This window comes from Jaculus jaculus, chromosome 3 (genome assembly GCF_020740685.1).
Source record: "Jaculus jaculus isolate mJacJac1 chromosome 3, mJacJac1.mat.Y.cur, whole genome shotgun sequence".
In the NCBI taxonomy this organism is placed as follows: Eukaryota; Metazoa; Chordata; class Mammalia; order Rodentia; family Dipodidae; genus Jaculus; species Jaculus jaculus.
In genome coordinates, this window is record NC_059104.1 from 188,527,974 (window position 1) to 188,532,443 (window position 4,470).

General features: G+C 50.7%; 1 pseudogene; it reads right to left on the reverse strand.

Moving 5' to 3' along the window:
- Window positions 1-3,448: 3,448 nt before the first annotated feature.
- Window positions 3,449-4,244, reverse strand: LOC101606229 (annotated as a pseudogene).
- Between the last annotated feature and the right edge of the window lie 226 nt (window positions 4,245-4,470).

Consider the following 4,470-nt stretch of genomic DNA (forward strand, 5'->3'; position numbering starts at 1 on the left):
CGGAGAGCGGCGCTGAGTCTGCGGCGCGCAGACCCGGGACCGCGGCGGGACGCACGGCCGCCGTCCGCCCGGCCGCCGCGCGCTCCCCTGCGGCCAGCCCCGAGCCCGGCTCCCCGCGCGGCCACCGCGCCCCGCGCCCGCGCCAACGCCCGGGACGCGCCGCCTCGCCACGCCCAGGGGCGGGCCGGGGGGAGCGGCGTGCGGGGCCGGGCGCGCCTGCCGCGGCCGGGGCCTACGGGCCAGCGCCCCCGAGCCTCCCGCCTGCCTCCTTCCTCGCCGCCCCGGACCAGCGCCGGCACGCTCGGGCCTAACGACATTTCAGCCCTGACTTGCCTGGTCCCCGCTTCCCAGACTCCACCTTCACTGCCCCCCACCTCCCAGACTCCGCCATCACTGCCCCCCACTTTTCCCAGACTCCGCCTTCACTGGTCCCCAAGTCCCTGGACTTCTGCAGCTCTGGGGCGTGTGCCAGGGAGGGTAGAATGACAACATCTGGACAGAGGTTGCACGGGTCGTGCTGAGGCCCAGCTCCCAACCTACAAGCCAAAAGAAGCATGCATTCCCTCTCCTAGCTCCCTAGGTGCCAGGTGTACGCCTGGACAAGCGCAGCCAGTCAGGTGTTGCCACACCAAGGCACAGCCGAAGCCCGAGCCGGAGCCCAGCTGGGTACGGAAGGGCTTGGGTTGCTGGTGTCCTGTGCACCACTAGCCGCTTCCACATCTTTCCTGTTTGCATTGCTGCCTCTTTGCAGACCCTGTGCTGCGTACTTCCTGTTACTCTGACAAATTCTTTTCCAGAGTAGGCCAACCAGGATAATGATGTTGCTTGCAGATAGGGGGCTAGCTGGTTTATTCCCCACTGGGCTATCTGCACAGGCCACGTGCATGGGTTATGACACCCCTGCGCCAACACTGCAGAGGTTATTAAGTGTATTCTTCCCTCTTTATTGTTCAAAATTGTTGTCTGGCTGGAGAGGTGACTTAGCGGTTAAGTGCTTGCCTGTGAAGCCTAAGGACCCCGATTCGAGGCTCAATTCCCCAGAACCTGCGTAAGCCAGATGCACAAGGTGGCACATATATCTGGAGTTCATTTGCAGTGGCTGGAGGCCCTTGTGCACTCATTCTTTCTTTCTGTGCCTCTTTCAATGTTACTCTCAAATAAATAGATTTAAAAAAATTTTTAATGTTATATAATTAACATACAGTAAAATACTAAATCCTGAAGGTTCAGGTACATGATTCTAGAACATGTATCTATAAACCAAATGCAAGAACTCTAGAATTTGTTATCCCAGAAAATGCCTTCATTCTTCTATCTCAGCAATGCCTCTGCTCCTCAGAGCCAGTCACTTTCTGATCACTGTCAACACTGGTTAGTTTCTGTTTCTAGAACTCCATTTGAATGGAGTCCCAGAGCACATGGGTTTTTGGTCTCAGGGAATTTTGTGTGTCTATTCCTTTTCAATATTCATCTCTGTGGTTTGTAGAGCTATAAAATAAGTTCCAACACTGGGCTCCTTCCTTCATTAAAAAGAACATGTTCGGGCTGGAGAGATGGCTTAGCGGTTAAGCGCTTGCCTGTGAAGCCTAAGGACCCCGGTTCGAGGCTCGGTTCCCCAGGTCCCACGTTAGCTAGATGCACAAGGGGGCGCACGCGTCTGGAGTTCGTTTGCAGAGGCTGGAAGCCCTGGCGCGCCCATTCTCTCTCTCCCTCTATCTGTCTTTCTCTCTGTGTCTGTCGCTCTCAAATAAATAAATAAAAAATTTATTAAAAAAAAAAAGAACATGTTCTTTTAAAAAAAAAAATTTTATTTATTTGTTTATTTGAGAGCGAGCAAGAGAGAGAGAGAACGGGCGTGCCAGGGCCTTCAGCTACTGTAAACGAACTCCAGATGCGTGTGCCCCCTTGTGCATCTAGCGTACGTGGGTCCTGGAGAATCAAACCAGGATCCTATAGCTTTGCAGGCAAACACCTTAACTGCTAAGCCATCTCACCAGACCCATATTCTTAAATTTATATCTTCAACTGAGTTTTAATTGAAAAGTCCATTTTCATGGGTCTTCTACCTAGTGTGACAAATGGGTCAGCTAGTCATAAGTGTTTCATGTGGCAGAAAGTCCTTTTCCTTGCTGGGATGCATTCCACTATTTCAATAGAAATATCCCACAAGATATTCAAACACTCCATGTAAGAGAGCATTGGGTTTGTTTCCAGTTTCCAATGGTTGTAAGTAAGGCCTGTGGACACTATAGTGCCTTTCTTCTAGTGAACGCTCTCCCAGAGCAGGCATGCCATTTCTTTCTTTCATCACCTTAGTATCATAGCCTTCTAATTTTTGAGCCATTCCATGGTCAAGTCACTGTTCATCATTTTTTTGTTGGGGGTTTGGTTGAGGTAAGGACTCACTGTGGCTCAGGCTGATCTGGAATTCACTATGGAGTCTCATGGTGGCCTCGAACTCACAGCAATCCTCCTACCTCTGACTCCCAAGTCAATCAAGTGCTGGGATTAAAGGCATGTGCCACCACGCCCAGCTTACTGCTCATCATTTTTAACCACAGAGCCCAGTGTTTTGTTTTTGTAAATTTATTTTATTATTTATTTGAGATAGCTAGAGAGGGAAAGAGGCAGAGAAAGAGAGAGAGAGAGAGAGAATGGGCACGCCAGGGCTTTCAGCCTCTGCAAACAAACTCCAGATGCATGTTCCACCTTGTGCGTCTGGCTTTCGTGGGTCCTGGGGAACTGAACCTGGGTCCTTTGGCTTAGCAGGCATGCGTCTTGACCACTAAGCCATCCCTCCTGCCCCAGAGCCCAGTGTTTTGCTAGAACACGTAGAAGCTTTTCAGCTCTATATTTCTTAGCATCACTGTCAAGATGGTAGGACCTGGTGACAATGACATCACCAGGGAAAAGCAAGCAAAGGGCATTTGTGCACGTTTTGAATCATGTGTGTATGTTTGTGGTGTGTGTTTGGTGTGCTTCTGTGTGTGTGGGTACATGTATATATGTAGGCACATGTACATGTGTGCACATGTGTACGGAGACTAGAAGTCAACACCAGGTATCTCCCCATATTGCTTCTCCCCTTATTGTGTTTTCAAGGCAGGGTCTCACTCCAGCCCAGGCTGACCTGAAACTCACTCTGTAGCTCAGGCTGGCCTCAAAGTCATGGCAATCATCCTAAGTGCTGGGATTAGAGGTGTGCCCCACTACCCTGGCTTCCACCTTATTATTTTAAATTTAAATTAAATCATTTTAAATATTATTACTTTGCATGTGTGTGGTGGGGAGTAGGTTTGTAACTTCAGCAGATACTCCAGAGGAATGCACCACTTTGCATTTGCCTTTAAGTGCTGGAGAATTTAACCCGAGCTGGCAGGCTTTACAGGCAAGTACTTTTAACTGCTAAGCCCTCTTCCCAGTCCCTCCATCTTATTTTTTTTTTCAATTTATCTATATCCAGCTTTATTCTGAATTAACCATCTATCAAGAGTGCACACCAAAAGAGTAGAAAAAATTAAAGGAGCCCATCAAAAAAGTTCCCTGGTAAGTGGGAAAGGACATTGCGTTAGGAAGCCAGTTTAGAGAAGGAAATGTTATCCATGTCGTGGATGCCGTTTTTGTCAATGATGCGAACACTTTATGAAGGTTGGCAGGTTCAGGATGAAGCGCTTCTGGAGCTCCTCCAGACATTTCCTCAGGAGCTCCACTGCCCTCTCCCGTGAGATCGTTGGTGTGTAGTATCTGTCCAGGATACTGAGAGTTAGGAAGGCACCATAGCCGTGGGCTGCAAAGGGGGCCTTGGCCAAGGCTGCCAGGTAGTCCATGTAGTAGAGTGCTGGCCACTCGTGCTCATCATAGCCAGCCAGGAGGAGGTTCACATGATATGGGGTCCGGCTCCGAAGACAGTCAGCCAAGTTTCACCATGTGAAATTAGCTGCTGCTGTGGGAGACAATTCATATCCATTCCTCATTTTATATAGTTGCACGTTTTTCTGGATATATTCTGCAAACTGTAGTGTCTCCAGCCTCTCCAACACATAGCAGTAAGATTTTTTCACTCATCTTAAACATCTTGTCATGATCGTCCTTCATCTGGACAATATTGCTGGCGGCCACGTGGTTGGAGGCGACAAGGACATAGTCGGGGCCCTGGACGCCGATCAGGTACTCCATGGTGACGGGAAGCGGGAGGCTGCGGAGTCGGCGCGGGGAAAGGCTGGCGGCTGCTCGGCCTCACCAGTGAGACAGCACACCGGAACGGAGCCCGGCGCGACGCACGCCGCGCGGCCGCCGGCGCGCTCTCCCTCCATCTTATTTTTATGAGACACGGTCTCTCACTGAGCCCAGAACTCACCCATGTGTCCAGGCTAGCTAACCAGCAAGCCCCAGAGACTCTCCTGTCTCCTCCTCCTGGCCCCGGGGTGACAGGCAGGTGCTCCACCCACACTTGTGTTTCCACAGAGTGCT